At 41.2% G+C, this 26266-nt stretch overlaps 1 pseudogene; it reads left to right on the top strand.

Moving 5' to 3' along the window:
- The first annotated feature begins 24401 nt into the window (after positions 1-24401).
- LOC111145487 overlaps positions 24402-26266 on the top strand; it is a 32525-nt pseudogene continuing 30660 nt past the window's right edge.

Genomic DNA, 26266 nt, shown 5'->3' with positions numbered 1-26266 from the left:
TCCTGCCAGATTATGGACAACTCACTCACCCCGGCTGCCTATCTTCACAGTTACAAAATGATGCTTGTTTTAATATTCTAATAACATCATTGTGTTTAGCAGTTAGTGTTGATATTCAGAAGCCCTCAGATGATGCACACATTTTATGAATTTTACGAGTAGAACAGTTAAATAAAATGAACTCTGTGAAACCAAGAATTATGCTTTTTGGATATCCCATTTGGTAATCCCTTACCGTACATACCAGGCCACATAACAAGCATGCTGGGAGAGCAGTCCTTGGTGGGGTGGGGGGATGACACGGAGGATAGGAGACTAAGGAGGTGATAAGGAACAGAGGGATACAGCCAGAGTGACACCCTCCTCTGCGTTGTCTCCAGTCTTTGTACCCTTCCTTTCTATAATCCAATAATTTAAAAATGGTTTCCCAAGTGTATAATATTTGCTTCATTCAGTGACAGAATAGACACTCAATGTTCAAATTTACTGAAAGGGAAAACAATTAAAGTGCCATTTGGAAACTTCTAAAAAACACATAACCAAGAAACTGAGAAAAAGTTCAATCGAAAGTTATTAGAGAAAGTAAAAAACAATTTTAAGGAACTCAGTGTTCATACAAATCAGTCTGATTGGTTTCTTGTCCTTCTCTCTTTCCAATTTCTTTCTCCCTCTCAAAGTGTGGGTTTCATTGACAAACTTGGGAAAAGAGGTGTTGGGGGAACATTCATTATTTAGAAACCCAAAGCTGCCCAAGGGGAGTTCTGAGTCATAATCAATATACTTCACCTGGGAGCCTGTAACAATGATTTATCTTTGTGTGAACTCTTGAGCAACATACACTCCTGAGCTAAAAGACATTCCACTCAGTTTGCAACTGGGTGCAGCAGATGTGTGACGAGGGACAGGCCGTTGTTTCCAGCGTCAAAGGAATGAATGAAGATAGTCTTGTTTGAAAGACTCCACACCCAAACTACTAGAACTCATACAGCAATTCAGTAATGTGGCAGGATACAAAATCAATGTACAGAAATCAGTTGCTTTCTTTCTTTTTTTTAAAATTTTTAATAAATTTTATTTATTTGACAGACAGAGATCACAAGTAGGCAGAGAGGCAGGCAGAGAGAGAGGAGGAAGCAGGCTCCCCTCTGAGCAGAGAGCTGGATGCAGGGTTCAATCCCAGGACCCTAAGATCAATGACCTGAGCCGAAGGCAGAGGCTTTAACCCACTGAGCCACACAGGCGCCCCCAGTTGCTTTCTTATACACTAACAATGAAAATAGAGAAAGGCAAATTAGAGAATTGATCCCATTTACTATAACACCAAGAACCATAAGATACCTTGGAATAACCCTAACCAAAGAGGTAAAGGATCTGTACTCGAGGAACCACAGAACACTCATGAAAGAAACTGAAGAAGACACAAAAAGATGGAAGACCATTCCATGCTCTTGGATTGGAAGAATAAACATTGTTAAAATATCTATACTGCCCAGAGCAATCTACACTTTCAATGCCATCCTAATCAAAATTCCACTGACATTTTTCAAAGTGCTGGAACAAACAGTCCTAAAATTTGTATGCAACCAGAAAAGAATTGCTAAGGAAATGCTGAAAAAGAAAAACAGACCTGAGGGACTCATGTTGCCTGATTTCAAGCTTTACTACAAAGCTGTGATCACCAAGACAGCATGGTACTGGCACAAAAACAGACACACAGATCAGTAGAACAGAGTAGAGCCCAGATATGGACCTGCAATTCTATCATCAAATAATCTTTGACAAAGCAGGAAAAAATATCTTGTGGAAAAAAGACAATCTCGTCAATAAACGGTGCTGGGAAAATTGGACAGCTATATGTGGAAGAATGAAACTTGACCATTCTCTTACACTATACACAAAGATAAACTCGAAATGGATAAAGACCTCCACGTGAGGCAGGAATCTATCAAAATCCTAGAGGAGAACATAGGCAGTAATCTCTTTGACATCAGCCACAGCAACTTCTTTCAAGACATGTCTCCAAAGGCAAAGGAAACAAAAGCAAAAATGAACTCTTGGGACTTCATCAAGATCAAAAGCTTCTGCACAGCAAAAGAAACAGTCCACGAAACAAAGAGGCAACCCACAGAATGGGAGAAGATATTCGCAAATGACACTACAGAGAAAGGGCTGATATCCAAAATCTATAAAGAACTCCTCAAACTCAACAACCAAAAAACAGATAATCATGTTTAAAAATGGGCTAAAGACATGAAGAGACACTTTTCCAAAGAAGACATACAAATGGCTAATAGACACATGAAAAAATGTTCATCATCACTAGCCATCAGGGAGATTCAAGTCAAAACCACATTGAGATGCCACCTTACACCAGTGAGAATGGCCAAAATCAACAACACAGTAAACAACATGTGTTGGAGAGGATGTGGAGAAAGGGGAACCCTCTTACACTGTTGGTGGGAATGCAAGTTGGTGCAGCCACTTTGGAAAACAGTGTGGAGATTCCTGAAGAAATTAAAACTAGAGCTTCCCTATGACCCTGCAATTGTGCTACTGGGTATTTACCCCAAAGATTCAGATGCAGTGAAAAGAAGGGCCATCTGTACCCCAAAGTTCATAGGAGCAATGTCCGCAGTCACCAGACTGTAGAAAGAACCAAGATGCCCTTCAACAGACGAATGGATAAGGAAGATGTGGTCCATATACACTATGGAGTATTATGCCTCCATCAGAAAGGATGAATACCCAACTTTTGTATCAACATGGACGGGACTGGAGGAGATTACGCTGAGTGAAATAAGTCAAGCAGAGAGAGTCAATTATCATATGGTTTCACTGACTTCTGGAGTATAAGGAATAACATGGAGGATATTGGGAGAAGGAAAGGAAAAATGAAATTGGGGAAACTGGAGGGGGAGATGGAGCATGAGAGACTGTGGACTCTGAGAAACAAACTGGGGATTTTGGAAGGGAGGAGAGTGAGGGGATGGGTAAGCCTGGTGGTGGGTATTAAGGACGGCACGTATTGCATGGAGCACTGGCTGTCGTGCATAAACGATGAATCTTGGAACACAGAGAAAATGAAATAAAATTTTTTAAAAAGACTAAATAAAAATGATCCGAACGGAAAAACTATATATATTCGTTTGAGAAGCCAATGATTTCCCAAGAAGCCTCCAGAGCCTGACCCCACTGGGCCTTCACAGGCACTGAATGTGAAGATGAGGGGATTCGGGATGGGTCATATTTTCTTAGAGGCCCTGCTCAAAACTTGGCCTGGAATGATCAAAGGAAATTGATGGGGTGGCTCTTCACCATTGTTGTTCTCCTTCTCTCGTCCCGCCATGTCCGATTTCTCAACAAGCAGGTAGAATGTTCTTAAAACAATGACTAGTTACTCAACCCTCCAACAATCTCCAATACTCTTAGAATAAAAACCAAAGACCTTATTAGGGGTCCAGAAACTCTTCCTGACAGGCCCCCATTATCCCTCAGTCCTCATATCCTGCCAATCTCTCCTGCTCTGGCCACATTAGTCTTCCTGCTATTCCTCAAACACGCCAGGCAGGCACCTTTCTCAGGGACTCTGCACTTGCGGCTCTCTGTGCTGGAAGACTCAGATCTTCACCTGACTCCGTTTCTTGCTTCATTCAAGTCTTTGCTCAGTTCACCTCCTGAGAGATCTTTCCTAATCCTTCCGTTTATACAGGGCCCCTCACTCTCTATCCCCTTGCCCTGCTTTATTTTTCTTCTTAGACTTATCATATCCTAACCCCACATTATATCTTTAATGCTTATTGTTTATTTATCCCACCTTCTGGGAGAAGGAATCTTGTACTTGATAAAGAAAGAAAGAAATTGATAACAACCAGGAAAAGGTTATTCCCTTTTAATTAGTTTAAATTCAATAATAGGAAATGACACCAGATGAAATGTTTCAATGGTAGGTAAGATTCTCATATAAAGATGGCAGATCCCAAAATCTCCTTTCCCTGGTACTCATTCATTCTAAAGACATTTATTGTATGCTTACTGTATGCCAACCACTATGCTAGGTTCTGAGAAGGAATAAGATGAAACTCCTGTTATATGGTGCTTATGTTCTAACCTGGGGAGGAGAACATGCAGTTTAGAAAATAAATAACAGGGCGCCTGGGTGGCTCAGTGGTTAAAGCCTCTGCCTTCGGCTCAGGTCATGATCTCAGGGTCCTGGGATCGAGTCCTGCATCGCCTGCCTCCTCCTCCTGTCTCTCTCTGCATGCCTCTCTGCCTACTTGTGATCTGTCTGTCAAATTAAAAAAAAAAAGAAAATAAAAGAAAATAAATAACAAACTATTTTTTAATGTGATTTAATGAGATTAGTTCCCTCTGTTTTGAAGGAAATAAGAGCGTGATTGATGGGAAAGAGGATAAGTTCCTTCTTTAGACAGGATGAGAAAGACTCCATAGAGCTCGTGCTTGAGCTGAGGCATGAGAGAGGAGAAAGATCTAGCCATGGCATGGGATGTTCATTTCATGCAAGGAAGAGCATGTGCAAAGGTCCTGTGTAGAGAAAGCACTTGGTATTTACAGGAGCAGAAAAGAAACCCATGGGGCCAGAGCACAAAGAGCAAGAGGGAAGGGTTAGGAGATGGCAGGCAGAACCAGATCTAGGATTTGCTATTTTATTTTATATTTATTTTATTCATTTTAAACTCGATTCTAAACCACTAAATGCTGTCAAGTGGAGGACTGACATAATATCATTTATATTTTAAAATCACTCTGTGTATCAGTTATCTATTGCTTTATAACAAACAACTTTAAGCTTAGTAGTGTAAAATAACAGCAATACTCATTATTATTCTCACAATTCTGGGGGATGACTGGACTCAACTAGGTGGTTCTTGCTCAAGGTCTCTTATGTAGTTGCCTGTAAATATTGACTGCGGCTGGAGTCATCTCAAGGTTTCCTGGCTCAAGTATCTGGTGGGCTGTTGGCTGGGACCTTAGCTGGGGCTGCCTGATAGAACACGTCTATGCAACCTGTCCATGTGGTCTGGGCTCTCTTAAGGAGTGGCAAGTGAGTTGCAGGACAAACAGTCCCAGGAGAGCCAGGTGGAAGCTATATCATCTTTTATGACTTGGGCTTGGAAGTCATGGGCATGTGACTAAGTCCACATTCAAGGGAAAAAGAACTAGGTTTCACCTCTTGATGACAGAGTGTCAAAGAATTTGCAGACATGCTTAAAACCAGCACATCCTGGTTCCTGAGTGGAAAAATAAATTGTATGGGAGCAATGGTGGAAGAAAGGAGGCCAGCTAAGTGTCAGTGCAGTGTCTGGGGAAAAATGACAATGGGGTGCAGATGAAAGACATGCAGAATGCCAGGTCACATTTGAAAGGTAGAAATATCAGGATTGGGTAATGGGCTGGATGTGGGGCATGAGAAGGATGGCCTTTGGTTTGAACAACAGGATGAGTATTGGTGGTGCCATTTACTATGATGGAGAACACTGAGGGAGGAACAAGCGAATGGGAGGCAGGAGATGAAAACCAAGAGTTCTCTATAAGACATTTGGCTTTAAGATGCATTCTCAATATACAAGAGGAAATAGCAAGGAATCGATTTAAATTTAATTTGAGTTCAAGAGGTAGGTGTACCCTTAAGGTATAAATATGCCAGTTGTTAACATATAAACAGCACCCAAAGTCAAAGGTTAGAAGAAATCATCTAGCCAAAGGATATAGACAGACAAGAGGACTAATCTTAGAGATGCTACAATATTTAGGACAATGTTGGAAAGAAAACACAGTCCAAAATTAGAAGAAAACGTCCCTACAAGTGCTTTGCACTACAGGTGAATCGGAAAATAAGAGCACAAGAACAAGAAAACAGCAACACAGAATGAGATGAAAGGAAGATTATAGAACCAAGGAAACAAAGAGAGGACAAAATACCACCATTAAAAATCTAATTAATTAGTAACAAGGAAGAGAATCAAAATGGTCAAAAATAAAAATCAGGGTGGGCACCTGGGTGGCTCAGTGGGTTAAGCCTCTGCCTTCGGCTCAGGTCATGATCTCATGGTCCTGGACTGAGCCCTGCATTGGGCTCTCTGCTCAGCAGGAAGCCTGATTCCTCCTCTCTCTCTGCCTGCCTCTCCGCCTACTTGTGATTTCTCTTTCTGTCAAATAGATAAGTAAAATCTTTAATAAAAATAAAAATAAAAATCAGGGGTACCTGGGTGGCTCAGTCATTAAACGTCTGCCTTTGGCTCAGGTCATGATCCCAGGGCCCAGGATAGAGCCCCACATCGGGCTCCTGCTCTGTAAGGAGCCTGCTTCTCCCTCTTCCACTCCCCCTGCTGTTTTCTTTCTCTCGCTGTCTCTCTCTGTCAAATAAATAAATAAAATCCTTAAAAATAATAAAAATAAAAATAAAAATTGATCTTGAGATAATCATAGTGAATTCAGAGGATAAAAGAAATAGATTAAAGTACCCCCTAAAAATTATTGATTATGGAAATTAGAAAGAGACAATCCAGGGTGCCTGAGTGGGTCAGTCAGTTAAGCATCTGCCTTTGGCTCAGGTCATGGTCCCAAGATCCTGGAATCTGAGTCCCTCATCAGGCTCAGGCTCCCTACTCAGTGGGGAGCCTGCTTTCCCCTCTCCCTCTGCCTGCTTCTCACCCTGCTTGTGCTCACTCTCTCTCTGTTTCACATAAACAAACAAACAAACAAACAAATAAATAAATAAAATCAATCTTGAGAGAAAGAAAGAAAGAATCCAGGTTGTTAACTGGTGGCCCTGAGGTAGAGAACATGAAAAAATGAAACAGGAAAAGTTTGCAGAGATATAAAAGAATGTAATCAGCAGTCAAAGGGCACACCATATACCTGGAAAAATTAATATAGAATGACTGGCCCGGAGCCAGTCCTGGCTAAGCTATTGAACTTCAAGGATAAAGAAAGCATTCCACAGGCTTTTGGGCAGAAAAGCATGACCTTCACATGAGAAAAATCTTCAGCCAGCCCCAGAACTATGCATAGCTACAGCCAGTACCAGGTGATACTGAAGTTATAGCTCGAAGGAAGACTAGAGTCATAGCTCAAAGGAAGGGAATCTAGAATATTCCACTCATAAAGATGTCATCCAAGTATAAAATCGTTAAGCAGAAGCTCTCAAACATGCACCAACTCAGGAAATAAAGCACATATGAGCTAAAATGGAAAGTGCTCATTAAGAGAATCATCATACTTTCATTATCTTTTTTATATAATGAATCTTGAAGAAACAAATCTCATTTGTGCATAAGCATTTATCTGAAATTCAGAAAATCCCCCTTCATTAGTTTCATTTGCTTCTGTTAAGCAAAATTAAAGTTAATATATATATTTAAAATACATGTAAGATATGTGGGGGCACCTGGGGGGCTCAGTGGGTTAAAGCCTCTTCCTTGGGCTCAGGTCATGATCTCAGGGTCCTGGGATCGAGCCCCACATCAGGCTCTCTGCTCAGTGGGGAGCCTGCTTCCCCCTCTCTCTCGCCTGCCTCTCTGCCTACTTGTGATCTCTGTCTGTCAAATAAATAAATAAAATCTTAAAAAAAATAAAATAAAATACATGTAAAATATGTAAAGTTTTTTTTTTAAGATTTTATTTATTTATTTATTTATTTGAGAGAGAGAGAGCAGGGAGTAGGGATCAGAGGGATCAGCTTAGAGCCTGATGCTGGGCTTAATCTCACGACCCTGAGATCATGACCTGAGCTGAAAGCAAGGCTTGAGGCTCAAATGACTGAACCACCCAGACTCAGTTTCTGTAAAGTTATTTTTAATCCATTTGTCTATCTCCCTGTTAAGTTACATATTTGTACAGAAAAAGGTATGAAATGATTATCACATAATGCTAAAACAGGTGTTTTTTTAAATGGTGGTAGGAAATTTCATGATTTGTTATCTTCTTCTTTGTACTTTTGTATATGGCTTGAATATTATATAGTTACAAATTATTTTTACAAAAATAATAGTCATTCTAAAATTTTTTAAATTAAGGAGTCATTAAGAAAGTTACAGACAATAATATTTGCTCAGCTCCTATTACATACTAGATATTTTACACATATTGGTTAATATAATCCACATATAACTCATCAAGTAGGAATTATAAATTCATTACCCAGAAGAGGGAACTGAGGTCTATGAGTATTTGTTAATCTTCTAGAGTCACGCTGCTAGTAAAGACAGAGTCAGAACCTTGCCTGATGCCAAAGCCAATGTCCTGCCTACTTGGCCTGCCTTCTGCAGATTTTATCTAGCTCAACTCCTTATCCCCACCCCCTCTTGTGTGCACATGAGTGTTCACACACACGCATATTTCTGCAGTATTCCATCTGCCCAGACCAGGAATTGTCATGAGAAGTCAAATGCAATACCCATTTCCTGACCAATGCCGTTACTCAGTATCTCTGTGATTTGGGAAATAGCTGCTGCAAGGGTCATTCTTAAGTCTTAAGAGAGGGAGCAATGACACAGCCTTCTGATCTATGTGGAAGTGTATGATATGCTGATATATCCAGCCCTTTGAGATGCTCTGTTGGCAGGTGGTTGAAGTGCAAAGTACTATTGACTCATGGTGCTCTCTGTCCATTTTCATTACTGATGATATTTTCTTCTTCTTTAGTGTTTTTTCTAAGAATGGTTTCAAAAGTCCAAGGGAAATTTATCAATTTCTTGGTATTCAAATATCTCTTTCACATTGAACATTTGTGTGATGATATATACATATAATATACTCACATATTCATTGTGTATTCATTCATATATATACAAATCAAAAAGTGAATTCTTAATGCAAATAGCAATAAAGGTGTAACCCATGCTTCCCAGACCATGTTAATGTTAGCCTGGAGATGAAAAATGAGGCCACAGCCATGGTCCTAGGAGAATGTCATTGGTTTTGTCCTGCCCACTTGTTTTCTGGGAACTCCATCTGCTATAAAATCCTGATCTGCTCAGGGCATGTGTCACATGTGTTCTTGGCTAATCCAATGGATCTTCCTCCAATGTGGCACAAACTTAATTATATCTTGTGGCATCGTTGGGGCCCCCTATAGCAATGACTGCCAGGGTTATGGCCCGCCTGAGGCCGCACTGCTAATATTCACACAAAGCTAACCTCCTGTCCCTCTAAATCTAGTTACCAGAAGATAGCCAGAGTGGGGCATATGAAACGTGAAGCAGACCATGTAATTCCCTGGTTCCAAACCCTAGAGAGGCATCCCACTACACATCCTAAATGGCTCTCGTGGCAGGGTCTGGTCCTGTCTGCCTCTCTAACAAATCTAACATGACTGTGGGCTGGAGGATGATGGGTGATGAGAGGAACAGACTAAACAGGCCTCTTAGAATTACTTTTCCCTTGATTTTGGTCCATTACTCTTGAACCACACATGTGTGCTGTAGTTTTCTTCCTTTCTGTTGAGTCTTCTTTTAATAGACCCTGACAGCCCTGCACCAGTCTTTGGGATTTGCCAAGGGGTGGGTGTCAGGAAACTTCAATACCCTCATCGTCTTCAATATCCCTTCACTAAAGTCATGCTGGATAAATCACTATAATTTAAGTCAGAACTTAGGACAAGTCAGGTAGCCACAACTCCCTCCAAATCCAACCACCTCACCCAATTTCTGCCTCTAAATCTTCTGAGGTGGAGACTCTGAAGCTGCCAGAGATGAAAACCATATGGAAAAAATATGAAAAAAGGACTATGGGACCATAAACAGAAGTCTCCAACGTCAACAGAAAAGTAAATAAGATGGCATAAGTCTTTAGCCTAGTCAAAGAAGAGTCATCATGAGGGCTTTGTATGTTAAGCTAAGCAGTTCTTTTGTCTAATTAATTAGTTGTATTTGAAGTAGGCAAATACTCCCCAAGAGATTCCAAAAATAACTATTGGGCATAAAAACAAAATACAAGAAACTCTATTTATAATAATTTTTATTTTGCCCATTTTCTTTCCTCCTTTTGTATATATTTTATACTCATAATTTTGAGTAGAACATGTATATAACTTAATGTGCATATTGTGGTTGCATGGCCAAAAACATTTTCCTGATGCGGGTGCGGGAACGAAGTACAGAGACCACAGCTATGAAAAATGGGAAACTATTTGAAGAATTTAAGCCAGGGGATGATGAGATCAGATTTTATTGTAGTAAAATCACCCTGTCCGAATTGTGGAGAGTGAATTAACTGAGGAGAAAATACAGGCAGAAGCTCTAGCTATCCAAATCCTCCAAGTGAGGCTTCAACTGAAGCAGTGGGAATGGGAATTGAGAGGGGGCTGAGGATAGGGACAAAGGGATTAGAGGATGAGAAATATTCAGCAGACAGAATCAACTTGACGTGATGATCAATATATAGGACAGCAAGGGAAACAGAGAAGTTTCATATGACTCTCAGGTTTCTAGCCTCTGTGACTGAGTGGAATCAGCACCCAGGGTATGGAAGTCACGAGGCAGGAGCTGGATACTAGAGAAACTGCCCATGTCACAGAAGTCTGCCAACGGGAACAGATCAGAAGGAAGAAGGAAAACTTCTTGCAATGTCTTTCCTTTCACCCTCTACTGACAAAGCTGAACATCATAACAGCTGGCCAAGAAAACCTATTTAAAGGGCCCATCTTTATTTCTACAGACCAGGCAATGAGGAACGACTTTGAGTTGAGAGACAATAAATTAGTAATAATGTATAATTCACCTTTGGCTTCTCAGGTTCCTTGAAAGATTTGCAGTTTCATCTGGGTCCAAATATATGTTCCTATTCCAAGTTTTAGGGTCCCATTCTTAACCAAGTGATGCCCCAACGTTTATTCCCTAGTTTCACATGGGAATTTTTTGCTTTCATTTGGTGAGACTGTAAATTCTTGTTGTAATTCAGCAATCCACATACTTAAATTTGTATTCAATTTTCAAAAATAGCCCTAGAGATACAAGAAATAAGGAATTCTTTCAAGGCTGTCATGGCAACTCTTGGGTTCAAAGACCATGACTTAAGCTGAGTGTTAAAGACTTGAGATTGTTGTTTTTCACTCTGGAAGTGCTCAAGTGCATCCATTTCACACCATATTCTCCCTAGTCGTCATTACTGTCATAAAGGTCAAGTGCCACAGTCGCTTAGCCTCCAAGGCATTTGTTTCAGTTGGCATTTCACCACAATAAACAACAAGTGATAGCTTGATTAATTGTGATGTCACATCACGTCATAAATTACCCGTATCCCAATTTCCACTGACAAAGAACAGCACTGCACGAGAGTGAAAGCATAACCAAACTCGTCATCAAATCCCCTCTTTGTGGGTCTATCACCCAGTACGACTCCTTACGACTCCTGATACCAATTCTGTGTCTGTCAGGGTCTAATCAGGAGACATGAACCACACAGAAGTTGAACAGGTAAAGTTTAATATAAAAAATTATTGTAACAGGATCAGAGTAATGAGAGACTGGCTAGCAAAAAGTAAAAAGAACTTTAAAGAACGCAAGAGTAGACGATATCGGGAGTAGTTTCTATCCCTGTGTCAATATACAGTGCCCAAGGGAGGGATCCCCTGCCCCCAGGGCTGAGATCCAGACCTTTTGGAGGAGGCACAGTTGTGCATTATTGAAGGCAGAGAAGTCACACTAGTGGAGTTGCTAGAAATTTGCCCTTTGGAACTTGCTGGAAATCTATCGTTCAGGGTCTTTTTTTTTTTTTTTTTAAAGATTTTATTTATGTATTTGTTGGAGAGAGAGAGCAAGCAGAGGGAGAAGCAGGGTCCCACTGAGCAAGGAACCCGATGTGGAGCTTGAGCTCAGGACCATGGGATCATGACCTGAACAGAAGGCAGACACCTGACTGAGCCACCCATGTGTCCCTATCCTTCAGGGTCCTACATTAAACTGTTAATTAAGAGATATCTTACTGGAGGTGCTCCACTATAAAACCACTCAAGTGGAGTACTGGGGAAACGTGCTGACTGTTAGGTGTCGCTAACCACTGTGCACTGCTGGGACTGGGTGCTGGGAAGCTCTCTACCTGTGGACATTAGTACACCAGAACCAGACCAAAAAAAAAAAAAAAAAGTCCCTTGCTCTTGCACTGTTTCTCTAGCATCCTCTACTGACAGCGTTTCATATTGCGTCAGCTGGCAAAGGAAGGATGTACTTCCATGTTCACAGAGCAGGCCTTGAAGGGTGAATTTGGAACTTAGAGGCAATCAGTTGGTAACCGGTACATGATACATCATCTCCACCTGCCAAGGAAAGAAGGAAGAAAAGCAGAGTAGAAGGAAGAGAATGGAAGTTGGGTCCTCCAGGTTTGCAGACTCAGTCTGAGGAGGACGGGAGAAAGACCATCATAACCACACAGGTTAGAGCCACCATAACTTCAAGATTGCCATCCTCCGCTGGACCCTTGATGCTTCCAAGAAGTGGTCTGCATGTTTTGAACCAGCTTTTCTTTCTTTTTTTAAAAAAGATTTTATTTATTTATTCGACAGAGAGACACAGTGAGAGAGGGAGCACAAGCAGGGGGAGTGGGAGAGGGAGAAGCAGGCTTCCTGCAGAGCAAGAAGCCCGATGTGGGGCTCCATCCTAGGACCCTGGGATCATGATCTGAGCTGAAGTCAGATACTTAATGACTGAGTCAGCCAGGCACTCCTTTAGCCAATTTTTCATTTCCCCTGTTCCTCCGGATGCTTCTCTGTGTTCTTCATGTCCGTAGCCCCAGGAGTCTGCCCCTCACTTGCAGACAAAGACTCCATCTTCTATTTCACAAGAATTTGGAAACCATCAGACAGAAACTTCCTCAACTTTTTGCCCCTAAATCTACCTACTATCCGTTATTTCATCTTTTTCACTTAGGCTATAAAGCAAGCCTTAATACCCCATCTGGTGGACCCTGTCTCACCTTCTGGAACCTTACATCAAATGTTTTCCCACTTTCCTGTATCTTTAATCCATCCTCTTTTTCAGTTCCTTCCCATTTGCATTTAAGCTACTCAGGTTTCTTCCATTTCAAAAAGCCCTCCCTGAACTCAGTTTGTTCCTCGGTAGCTATCACCCCTCTTTCCTCCACTTCACAGCCAGATTTCTTCATTGAGTTGTCTGTGTTCCTGTCTCTGCTCTCTCACTTCCCATTCCTTCTTCAGCCAACCCAGTCAGTTCTCGCCAGTGACCTCCATAGGCCCTGATCTGCCAGACTGTCAGGAATAGTCAATGTACTTGACCATCCTTGCTCTCCCAATACAATTCTTTCTTTTGGTTTCCACTATACTTGTTTGACTCTCTCCCATCTCTAGCCCCTCTCGTTTTTCTCTGTGTTTGGTAATCTACACCTCATTATGTGAAGAAGAGTTTATTTGTTCACTATTTAGATCATGAATGTCTATATTTTTCAATTGGTTTTAACGAATTATTATCATCATTTACTTTGATAGTCAAATTGTCCCAGATCTGGCAAGTGCGAGCTCCTTCAAATTACCTTCTGTGTCATTTTTAAAAAAGATTTATTTATTTATTTTATATATCGAGAGAGCAGGAAAGTAAGTGCAAGTTGCAGGGGATAGACAGAGGGAGAGGGAGAGAGAGAATCTCAAACAACTCCTCACTGAGCGAGAAACCTTACATGGGGCTTGATTTCGTAACCCTGAGACCATGACCTGAGCCAAAATCAGGAGTCATATGCTTAACCACCTGAGCCATGCCGGCACCCTCCCTTCTGTGTCTTTTGACATGTTCCCATCGTTATTTGAACATTTTCTTCACAACAAAATTTTCCAGCTCCATCTTATACATTCTCTGCCCAAGCGTTGTCAAATTCATCATTTCTCAAGGAGCTCTGTTTTACTTTTTGTAGGGAGTAGTATTTAGAAGCTGATCTGGGCAATAGGCATGCTCATTGTGTTAGGTGTCACTGCTCCCAGGCCTTCTTGGGACAGCACAGGATATAACTGTATGTCACCACTCCCCGACACACACTTTTATATCTATACTTACATCTCTCTCTACATCATAAAGCATGAATTTGCACCAACAGTTCCAATTCCAAGCCAACAACACAGGGCTCATTCTAGTTTCCCCTTTCCATATCTGTACCAATCTTCAAAAGTAAGAAACATGGTTCCCAGTGTCCCTAATATATCCATGTCTCTGTGAGCTCAATCCCTTCCATGGAGCCACCACTGGACACCACTGGGCTGTCCCTGCCACCCCACTCTCATGCTGTCCTTAGACAGGCCACCATGACAACCTCATTTGGTCTTGTCAAGCCTAAATTGAATTAGAATGCAGCGAAGGGAAGGAGGAAAGGAAAAAGAAAGAAGCAAAAAGGGAAGGAAAGGAGTCACGGGGTCGGCAGGAAGGGAAAGGAAGCTGGCCTCTCTGATTACCAGAGGCCTACCCTGCCTTTCCAACCTCTCCAGCATTTGTGCTCCTTACCCTATGACCTCTTTTCTTTTTTCTCCACCACCTCTCCCTAGATGAAATCACCCCCTCTCATGGTGTTCATCTATTTGATGATCACAACAAAATATGATTCTCTATTCTATACTTCTCTTGTGAGCCTCTAACTTCACATATTTATCTACTAGAACCCAGCCTAGGATGGTCACAGGCATCTCAAATTTAACATGTCCAAAAAGCATCTTATTATAACACTTCCCCAAAACATGACCTATTTCTGCACTTTTGTCTCAATAAAAAGCATAAACAGAAGCACCTGTTGCTCACAAGAAGCCTAGGCATTCCCTTTAACTCTGTTCACCAACTCTCATGATTCTGCCTCCTCAGATCTCCCAAACCCACTCATCTTCTCCATCTTCACTGCCTCTCCCCTGTTGGGGTCTCTGAGCCATCTGTTCCTATCAATGCCTCCTCTGCACAGCAGCCTGAGGAATGGTTCTACTCCATGAATCTGATCATGTCACTCTCCCATTTAAATAGTGATCCCTTGTCTCCTGGACAAAGTCCAAACTCAACAGTCCTACCTTACAAAGCATCATCACTGTCTTCCTCTCTCCATTTTGTCTGTTGTCTAAGTCAACAAGATCTCTTCTCTGCCCCCCAGATGACCCATTCTCTCTCTTCAGGGAGACTCTGGAGTGTTTTATGCCCTCTGTTTGGAACACTCTTCTTAAGCCACCTACTCTCAACTGGGCTAACTTCTGCTCATCTGAATCTTGTCAGCTTTGACATCACTTTCTCCTGAGCACCCTACCTAATTCCCTAAAGCTAAGTGAGGTGCTCCTCTCATGAATGAATGGAAATTAGGGAGTGTGTCTTCACAGGAAGGGGGAATTAAGGGTACAGATGAAATTAAGGGTGCTAATCAGCAGGCTGGAGACTAGAATTTCTTATAAGAGCCAAGCTCTCTCACTGGACCAATTTGGTCTCATGCACATCCTTGAACAAATCATTGTGGCCACAAGGATAAAATGAACTCATTGAAAAATGTTCATTGCAGAAGGACTCAAGAAGAACAGAGGTCTTTCAAGGTAGGCCATGTGAGTAACCGGAGAGATAGCTCATCAGGGCCCCAGGGAAGGCTCTCTGAATAGGCCAAGGAAACACAAAGCCTGGAAGGAGGGCTGATGTTTGTGTCTTTTTCAGCCATAGTCAGGTTTCTCAGGGGCCTCAGGAGGACCAAGGAAGAGAGGAGTGCCGGCTCATGAGATGAAGTTTGGTTAGGAAAGGGAGTGAGACCAGGAGGAAACTAATGGGCCAGGTCAAGGCACTAAAGATGTCAAGAAGGTTGAAGAGTTTGTGGGATAAAGGAGTCAGGGAGGAAGGGATTTGCAGAAAATAAGATTAGAGTTCAAGGCTGGAGTGAAGAAGCAGGTCCATTCAAAGGTGTGACTCTGGGTGTGGCCATGGAATGAGTGGCTCAGAGAGTTATAGGTGGAAGCTCTTGAGATCATAGTCATCATCATGATGTAATAAGCACCTACTAGGAAGTTTTTGTTTATGCCCAACTTTGAAACAGAAAGGATTTAAGGTGGTTCACAAAGATACACACAACATGTCAACAAGCTAAGGCTGGGGGGGATGGTGCTAGAAAGAGAAAATAATGGTAGGCAAGGAACAAGGAGACTGGAAGTAAAGCTAGGACATGAAATCTATGCCATGAATTCCTACACACTTGATATTCAGGGCCACAGTTTTGACTATAAGCTTTCCATTAGCCACTGTGAAGAAGGGAACAAAATAAGCAATTCCCTTTATGCCCTAAAGGTAAAAATAAACCAGTGTGTGATAAGAAATATAACTAGTGCTGGTACTGACTTCAGAAAATGTTTCCTGTTTAGGTCCCAGAGGACAAAATCCCCATGACATCACAGGAGCTTGGGAGTCCCACAGAATTTACTACATCATATCCTGGTTCTAGAACTGAAACAATTTCATTAAGATCTGTAAGCCCCAATTATCTTGTCTCTTAAATCTAATAACCCTCACTCTCCTGGGGTTGCTGTGAAGATAAAATAAGGCATAAGCATATTTTCTGTGAACATAAAAGCATATTTTATGTATGTAAAGCATATTTTATGTGAACAATTTTGAGTAGCTATTGTGAATGTCCCCAGATCAACAAACTGTTCTATTCTCAGGTCTGTGTCTTACAGCCAGAAACTTACAAGGCGTTTACACTGCCTCTTATTGCACTTTTTGGAGAACGGCAGCCTTAATAAAGATGAAAACACAATGGTCCAAAACCTCTGGGATACAGCAAAAGTGGTTCTAAGAGGGAAGTTTATAGCACTACAGGCTTACCTCAACAAGTAAGAAAAATCTCAAATAAACAACCTAACCTTACATTTAAAGAAGCTAGGAAAAGAACAACAAAGAAAACTTAAAACAAGCTGAAGGAAGGAAATAATAAATATTACAGCAGAAATAAATGATATACAAACTAAAAAAATAATAAAGCACATCAATGAAGCCAGGAGTAGGCTTTTGGGGGAAAAAAAAGCAATAAAATTGATAAAACTCTGGTCAGACTTGTCAAGGAAAAAGAGAAAGAACTCAAATAAAATCACATTTGAGAGGGGAGAAATAACAACCAACACTACAGAAGTACAAATAATTATGAGAGAATATTGTGAAAAACTATATGCCAACAAATTGGACAACATAGAAGAAATCAAGAAATTCCTGGAGCATATGAACTACCAAAACTGAAACAGGAAGAAACAGAAAATTTGAACAGACCAATAACCAGCAAAGAAATTGAGTTAGTAACCAAAAAACTCCCAACAAACAGAAGTCCAGGGCCAGATGGCTTCACAGGGGAATTATACCAAAATTTTAAAGATCAGTTAATACCTATTCTTCTAAAACTATCCCAAAAAATTGAAAAGGAAGGAAAACTTCCAAATTCATTCTATGAGGTCAGCATTACCCTGATACCAAAACTGGATAAAGACACCATTAAAAAAAAGAATTACAGGCTAATATCTGTGATGAACATAGTTGCAAAAGTTCTTAATAAAATACTGGCAAACTATCCAGCAATACATTAAAAAATCATTCACCATGATCAAGTGGGATTTATTCCTGGGTTGCAAGGGTGGTTCAATATTCACAAATCAATCGATATGATACATCAGATCAATAAAAGAAAGGATAAGAACCATATGATCATTTCAATACATGCAGAAAATGCATTTGACAAAGTACAACATCCATTCATGATAAAAACCCTCAACAAAATAGGTCTAGAGGACAATACCTCAACATAATAAAGGCCTTACATGAACAACCCACAATGGATATCATACTCAATTGAGGAAAACTGAGTGCTTTTCCCCTGAGGTCAGGAAGAAGACAAGGATGTCCAAATCTCACCACTTTTATTCAACATAGTACTAGAAGTTCCAGCCACAGCAATCAGACAACAAAAAGAAATAAAAGACAACCAAATTGGTAAGGAAGAAGTAAATACTTCACTATTTCCACATGACGTGATATTCTATACAGAAAACTCAAAGACTCTACCAAAACACTGCTAGAACTATAAGTGAATTCATTAAGCTCTAGGATACAAAATCAATGTACACAAATTCATTTCTCTTCAGATGAAGCAGCAGAAGAAATTATGAACACAATCCCAAAATAACAAGATACCTCGGAATAAACCAAATCAAATAGGTGAAAGACCTGTACTCTGAAAACTATAAAACACTGATGAAAGAAACTGAAGTAGACACCAAAAAATGGAAAGATTTCATGCTCATGGATTGGAAGAATAAATATTGCTAAAATGTCCCTACTACCCAAAGCAATTTACACATTTAATGCAACCCCTATCAAAATACCAACAGCTTTTTTTTGCAGAAATACAACAAACAATCCTAAAACCTGTATAGAACCACAAAAGGCCCTGAATACCCAAAGCAAATTTGGAAAAGAAAAGCAAAGCTGGATGCATCACAATTCCGGACTTCAAATTATATCACAAAGCTGTAGTATCAACACGGTATGATACTGGCACAAAAATGGATATACCGATCAATAGAACAAAACAGAAAATCCAGATATAAACCCACAATCAATGGCCACAATATGGCCAATTAATCTTCAACAAAGCAGGAAAGAATATCTAATGGGAAAAAGACAATCTCTTCAATAAATGGTGTTGGGAAAATCGGACAGCCACATGCAAAAGAATGAAACTGGACCACTTTCTTATACGAAAAAAATTTCAAAATGGATTAAATACCTAAACAAGAGACAAGAAACCATTAAAATCCTAGAGGGGAACACAGTCAGCAACCTCTTTGACATTGGTCATAGCAACATTTTTCTAGATATGTCTTCTGAGGCAAGGGAAATAAAAGCAAAACGAACTATTGGGACTTCATCAAAATAAAAAGCTTCTGCATAGTGAGGGAAACAATCAACAAAACTAAAGGAAACCTACAGAATGGGAAAAGATCCTTGCATATGAGATATATGCTATAGGGTTAGTTAGTATCCAAAATATATAAAGAGCTTACACAACTCGACACCCAAAAAATCAATAATCCAATTTAAAAATGGTGAGAAGACATGACCAGACATTTCTCCAGAGAATACATACAGATGGCCGACAGACACACGAAAAGATGCTCAATGCCGCTCATCATCAGGGAAATGCAAATCAAAACTGCAGTGAGGTATCCCCTCACACCTGTCAGAATGGCTAAAATCAACACACAAGAAACCGGTATTGGCAAGGATGTGGCAATGCAGACTGGTGCGGCCACTCTGGAAAACAGTACGGAGGTTCCTCCGAAGGTTAAAAATGGAACTACCTATCCCCCTGTTGCACTACTAGGTATTTACCCAAAGAATACAAAAGTACTGGGGCGCCTGGGTGGCTCAGTGGGTTGAAGCCGCTGCCTTCAGCTCAGGTCGTGATCCCAGGGTCCTGGGATTGAGCCCCGCATCGGGCTTTCTGCTCAGCAGGGACCCTGCTTCCTCCTCTCTCTCTGCCTGCCTCTCTGCCTACTTCTGATCTCTCTCTGTCAAATAAATAAATAAAATCTTAAAAAAAAACCTGATGAATGCATAAAGAAGGTGTGGTATATGTGTATGCAATGGAGTACTACTCAGCCATACAAAAGAATGAAATCTTGCTATTTGTAATGACATGGATGGAGCTAGAGAGTATCATGTTAAATGAAATAAGTCAGTCATAGAAAGACAAATACCATATTATTTCACTCATATGTGGAATTTAAGAAACAAAACACACAGTAAAGGGAAAAAATGAGAGAGAGACAAAGCAAGAAACAGGCTCTTAATTACAGAGAACAATCTGGTTACTGGAGGGTAGGTAGATAGGTGGATGGGTTAAAAGGTGGTGGTAGGGGTTAAGCACACTTGTTGTGGTAAGTGCCGGCTGGTGCATGGAAGTGTTGAGTTACTATATTGTATACCTACAACTAATATAACACAGTATGGAATTAAAATAAAACTAACTAGAATTAAAAGTTGGAAAAATATCAGCCTTTATTCGTATTGGCCTTTGGAAAAAATGTCTAGCTATGCTAGACAGACTTCTCTGGGCCAGAGTCTGCACATTTGCTGGGTCCTCTATATTGGATGGTGAGTCTTCTCCTATCTAACCGAGTTTTCCGGTTGTGGATCTTCCATTGAATGGTGACTAATGGATCCAATCAAAACCCAAAGAAGATTTGTGATGATGGAAATCAGAGAGAGAAATAAAGACCCCAAGAATAACAGAGTAGCTGGCTGGATACTAGATTTCCTTACAAGAAGTCTCCCAGTCTTCAGGTTTCCCATCTCTTCCTTGTAACCTGAAAAAGCCATATGGAATCAGTCCCTCAAAAAGAGAGCATATGGGGCACCTGGGTGGCTTAGTTGTTGAGTGTCTGTCTTTGGTTCAGGTCATGATCCCAGTCCTGGGATCGAGTCCTACATCAGTCTTCCTGCTCAGTGTGGAGCCTGCTTCTCCCTCTCCCATTCACCCTGCTTGTGTTACCTCTCTCTCTGTTAAATAAATAGATAAAGTCTTTAAAAATTTTTAAAAAAGAGAGAGAGTACAGCCTTCTCCCATAGCCAAGCCATTCTCCATGTGGGGGAGGGGCACAAGGACATATCAGGAAGCCAGGATCTATACAAACAACTGCGCACATACTGTAAGGGAAGTGTTATTACTCCCTTTCACAGATAAGAACTGAGACTCAGAAAGAATAAACAGAAGTGGTAGAATCCAGATGTATGCAGTTAACACCTTGAGTTATAAGCACAGTATCTCTTGTTATTTCATTCTTCTGCACTGCACCATGAGCCAGTTGAGGTCAAGACCAGTCCGACTAATCTTTGTGTTTCCAGCTCCTGGCACAAAGCCTAGCACACAGTAGGCTCCCACGAGAGGCTGAATCAATTAGTTGATAACTAATAACTCAATATTAATTAACTAATTGACATGGATTAATAACTATATGTCCCAGACAGTTACATTATGATATAATGCCACCCAACCCATAAATCCAAACTCTAATAAACCCTTGGGACTTGTCCCTTGGCTCCGCTGCAGCTTCTAAAGAATGCTGCGGTCCCGTGGAGCAGTCTACAGGTTCTTGGTAGAACAAAATGCATTACCGTGAGTGTGAGTCCACGGCACCGGCGCTTTGAACTTCACTTCAGCATGCCTAAATTCCTCAGGTCATGGAATAGTTTAGCAGATTTCTTTTTACTTAAAATCATCCCTCCCTCCCCAACCATCCCATCCCATCCCTCCATCTCATCCCTCCATCCCATCCCTCCCTCCCTCCACTCCCCACACACTCTAGATAGAGTCCATCAAAATTGTTGTATGTAATTTGAATCTTTAGGGATTGCCCCCAGTGAGAAGTAGGATTTTTTTAAGTCCCATGAAGCAAAATGTTTCATGGCCACCAGACGTGTCATGTTTGTGCCTTGCTGGAAACCAGTGCTCCAAGGAGCCCCCAGCGGCTCCTCAGTGTCCGCTCAGTGCCCCTCTGTGTCAGAGCTGATAGGCTCTGGTCCTTCGCCATGGCCAAGCATTCCCAGGGTGCACCATTTTGTACACTATGAGTCACGAATATTTTAAACTGAGTGCCTGTTGCTGTAAAGGCCCAGTAAGTACATTTATAACTTTCCAGTCTTCATGACTTTTGAAGAACCAAAACCACCAAAAAAAACCTGTTTTATTTTATTTTGCTTTATGATCAGCTACTCTTTTTTTAAAAAAAGATTTTATTTATTTATTTAGCCTGAATGGTAGGGAGGGGCAGAGGGAGAGAGAGAATCTCAAGCAGGCTCTGCATTGAGCACTCAAAGTGTGCCAAGGGGCTCCATTTCAGGACCCTGAGATCATGACCGGAGCCAGAACCAAAAGTCAGACGCTTAACCCACTGAGCCGCCCACAGGCACCCTATGGTCAGCTACTCTAAAAATGCAAATTGATACCTCGGCATTAATGTATTACTTCATAGTTTATTAGAAAGTATTACCCCATAAGTTGGTTTATTTGACCCTTGGAACAACCTGGGAAGTATTATTATCTCCATTTTACAAGTGAGAAGTCAGAGGTTGGAAGAGGTTTTATAATTTTCCCAAGGTCACACAGCTAATAACTGGCAAAGCCAGGACTAAAATACAGGTCTTTGAATAGCAAATAGCATTCTCTTTACATTGGAAAGAACCTTAGTGGTATTTAAGTCTGAGCTCAAATGAGAAACTGGAGCTCGGAGAGGCTGAATGAACTTCTCCATCCAACTCATCTTTCTGGGAGACTTGCTCATAGCAGAGGAAGAACATTCAATCTCCATTCTTCACAGTCTATCTTAAGAATCCACCATGTTTGGGGGCGCCTGGGTGGCTCAGTGGGTTAAAGCCTCTGCCTTCGGCTCAGGTCATGATCTCAGGGTCCTGGGATCGAGCCCCACATTGGGCTCTCTGCTCAGCAGGGAGCCTGCTTCCTCCTCTCTCTCTGCCTGCTTCTGTGCCTACTTGTGATCTCTGTCTGTCGAATAAATAAATAAAATCTTAAAAAAAAAAAAAAAGAATCCACCATGTTTGAAATCACACATATACCTAGAGGTGCAGGAATGATTTGTATTATTAATCATGTAGTGATTAGGCTGAATAAACTGAAAAATACTGTCACATTCCTCATCACAAACCTCGAAGGGAATCTCCAAATATCTCAGCTGTGTTAAAATATTGTATGGAGAATGCTTTAAAAACAGGCTGAAACCATTTTTAGATGGTGCTGTGATATTTCTGTGGTGCCCAAATAGTATGTACTTTTCTGTAGTTTGGACAGTAAAATTGATGCTATAGGGATTTTGTGACTGCTATGCCTGGTGCCAAAGTAGATATGTCCTAAGAGAGCAAATCCCCGGACACTTGGGACAGGAAGGACCAAAAGAAACTTCTTTGTTAGAAATACAATGAATAGTATTTTGGGGCGCCTGGGTGGCTCAGTGGGTTAAGCCTCTGCCTTCGGCCCTGGTCATGATCTCGGGGTCCTGGAATCAAGTCCCACATCGGGCTCTCTGCTCAGCAGGGAGCCTGCTTCCCTTCCTTGCTCTCTCTGCCTGCCTCTCTGCCTGCTTGTGATCTCTCTCTCTGTCAAATAAATAAAAAAATCTTTATCTAAAAAAAAAGAAATATAGTGAGTATTATTTTGATATTTGCTGTGGAAATTCAAGAAACATATTACTTTATTTGTTCTAAATGCTCCCTAAAGCACTTACTCTGAGCCAGTCACTTGAAATGTGTCAAACATACCCCATTTGCCCCTGTTGCTCCCTGTCTTACACAGCAGTGTAAGGTTATTTGGCAGGGCTTTGGGCCATATGGCTCTCCGGGCACCACTCAGTTCAGCATCCACCCACCCCCACTGCCAGCTCCCTGGGTGGGCTGGACTTTTTCAGGAGTCTCAAGGCAGTAAAGCACAGGCCTCAGACCCTCGCTGAACCCAACCCCAGAGGCCATCCCCCAAACTCCAACTCTTGAGTTTGCCATTGCACTTCCTCCATCCTCAATGGTCTCTCTGAGCTGCTTTGTCGTCTCCCAAACAAAAGCCTTATGGGGCGGGGAAGCAGGGTAAGGGCTCCTGGAACTATAAATTTTATCCTCCACTTAGGATTGTCAAATTGAGCAAATATAAATACAGAATGTGCTGCTAAATTTGTATGTCAGATAAACAATAACGGGGGATCTTATACTAAAAAATTATCAGTTGTTTATCTGAAATCCAAATTTAACCGGGCATCTCTTACGTTATCTTCCAATACCACTTGCACTCCTCTTTCCCCAGGTTTGCAGCATAAAAGCCATCAGGAACCTTCTAAGGATGGGGAGTGAAAACTCAGAACACAGAGACTTCCTGGATGGGGAAGCAAAGACTATAAAAATATCTCACCTTTGTTTGAGCCTCCTATGGCAGCGACACTAAAGCACAAAGGAATGGCTCAATGATTACCCTGCCAGTGAAGCAAGGTGATGGTTAATGACAAGGTTTTTATAAAATGCTGTCTCTGTGACAAGGCAACTTTAGGATTTGGACCGAGGGTAGATTCTTGGCATTCACAGGTCCAGTCCTGAGACCTTCACAAATCCCCAAATTCATGAGTATTACTTCAGTGTAGTTTAGTTGAAAATTTTAAGTTATCCTTCAGACTCTTAATGATTCCTATAGATACAGGATTTGAAAGTCAGTTATCAAATAGTCTTCTGGGTAAAAAAAAAAAAAAATGAGTAGATGCCTCTTAGCTTTTCCTAAATTTCAGACACCAGATCTAGCACTGACTTTCATTTAAGGCCACTTTTCATTAAGGTGCACCTTGTACCTGAATCTGAGTCTGGCCGAGGCCAGCAAGTCCTCGGCTTGGGGCAGGAGCCACAATGTCTCAGGCTATGCAGACAAATGGAACTCAACCATTAAGCAGAATATGGGAACTCAGTTTATATGAATTACAATGAACACCTAAGGAGGCAATAACAGATGGCTTAGAAAGTGTGGTTTCATCTCCAAGTCTACACAGTGAATTATTGTGCCCAATTTGTTTGGATATGTTGAAGAACACCATGACTTCAAAAGAGTGTTTACACCGTTTTTGTGCAGATTGCATTATTACAGCCCTTGGAAGTGGCAATGAAGAATATCCTGGGGTGCCCAAGCGGAATAGTTGGCTGAGTGTCCGACTCTTGGTTTCTGCTCAGGTCTTGATCTCAGGGTCCTGGGTTCGAGCCCCAAGTCAGGCTCCATGCTAAGCGTGGAGTCTGCTTGGGATTCTCTCTCCTTCTCCCTCTGCCCCTCCCACTTGTGCTCTCCCTCTCTTTCTCTAAAGTAAATAAATAAGTCTTTAAAGCAAGCAAGCAAAGAATATCCTCCCTGTTGGGAAAAGCTAGTTTCTAAAAGATTACTAAGGCCAGCCCAAACACTGATGCACTTATCAGCAAAATTTATCCACGTCGTGGTGAGTATACTCTCAAGAGAGCATGATGATCTCATACTTCATCAAGAGAGAACTAGCCAGTGTCAGTAAGCATGATAATCAGCAAGCACTAGGTGACAGCACTGAGGAAGGACTGAAGATACAGGCCGTGCACAGATTGCAGTGAGGCAAGAAACAAGAGCCTGAAAAACGGGAGCGGGGCCGAAGACAGTGGTGACAGTTCTCACTGTTCGCAGGACCTAGTACCAAACGGACCGAGACATCTGATGATTCCTGGTGTGAGCTTGGTAACAGCAATGCAACAGTGGCAGTCGGTCCAGTACTGGATATTGCTAGTGAACGGACTAAGTATTCAGGTCTCATCCCCCACTGATAGAAGAAGATGATAGGGCACAGACGAGATAAAGCCACTGTTGATCCCTTATCCAAGTACCTGGCTATGAGGTCAGCTTTAGAAGAACGTGAAGCCAAGGGAAACCAAACCAGATGACCCTCCATACAGTGAGTGACAAGCAGGAGTATATCATTTACGTAGCAACACCGGTGGGCAGTTCACTGCATTAAATGGCTCTTTTTCTTTGGAATTGGCCAGTGAGTAGTACTGGAAAGTGCACAAACCCATGGAACTTTATTATGGACCCACAAAGTAGCACAAACGAGCTTTTACTAAAACCATGTCTGAGAATGAATTTTTTATAGCCTTTTTCCTTAATATTAAAGATGTAATGTCTTTACTTTTATAGACAGAATCTTGGATACATTGTTTGGTTTGCTTTCTGAGCCAAGCTCATTTACACTATTAGAATCTTATCCTCTTAATTTAAGATTTCCTTTTTGGAAGTAACTATAATTATTTAGTATTTTTTCTTTTATTTTAAAAATATATCTAAGTTATATGATTTCACAGACTTGTGATTCCATTTGGAGCACCCTTTTGACCCAGCAATTTTTCGTAGTTCTGTATTCTTCTTTTTTTCCCCCAAGATTTTGTTTTTAAGTGATCTCTACATCCAACCTGGAGCTTGAACTCACAACACTGAGATCAAGAGTCCCACGCTCTACCAACTGAGCCATCCAGGTGCCCCCATAGGTCTGTATTCTTAAGTGAAGATTCAGTTGGCTATTCTTTTTCCTCCCCTCAAAAGTTTTCTAGGCCTACAGAATGTTAAGTAATATGTATTTTGACTTTTTTTCCTGGAGTGTTATATATTTATAGTTTCCTATATAAGCTGTTATCTTCACGAAGACCAAAGCTCAAATTTATTGTGCTTAAGAAAACATTCTCATATTGTTATTATTATTTTCATGGTA

The sequence above is a fragment of the Enhydra lutris genome, unplaced genomic scaffold (assembly GCF_002288905.1).
Source record: "Enhydra lutris kenyoni isolate GAN:26980312 unplaced genomic scaffold, ASM228890v2 scaffoldscaffold13, whole genome shotgun sequence".
Taxonomy (NCBI): domain Eukaryota; kingdom Metazoa; phylum Chordata; class Mammalia; order Carnivora; family Mustelidae; genus Enhydra; species Enhydra lutris.
This window is presented reverse-complemented; position numbering and strand designations above follow the sequence as displayed.